This window comes from Carlito syrichta, unplaced genomic scaffold, assembly GCF_000164805.1.
Source record: "Carlito syrichta isolate Samal-C Ts95f unplaced genomic scaffold, Tarsius_syrichta-2.0.1 Scaffold313227, whole genome shotgun sequence".
NCBI classification, from domain to species: domain Eukaryota; kingdom Metazoa; phylum Chordata; class Mammalia; order Primates; family Tarsiidae; genus Carlito; species Carlito syrichta.
This window is the reverse complement of record NW_007257323.1, coordinates 33,257-33,484: the sequence shown is the minus strand read 5'-3', so window position 1 is coordinate 33,484 and position 228 is coordinate 33,257.

Genomic DNA, 228 nt, shown 5'->3' with positions numbered 1-228 from the left:
GATACTGTGGGGTACAGTTAAGGGTTACGTATACAAATATGCTTCATTCAGGTCCCCTTGTTGATAACAGGTGTCTCCCAGTCCCCAGACAGAAGTTTACTACCATTAGTCCCATCCCCCTCTATAGCTTCCCACCACTGTCAGTCATTTTCTTATGGTAGTGCGTTAGATGATCAAGGTCCACTATATGAGTGAGAACATGTGATACTCAGATCTTTGTTTTTGTGA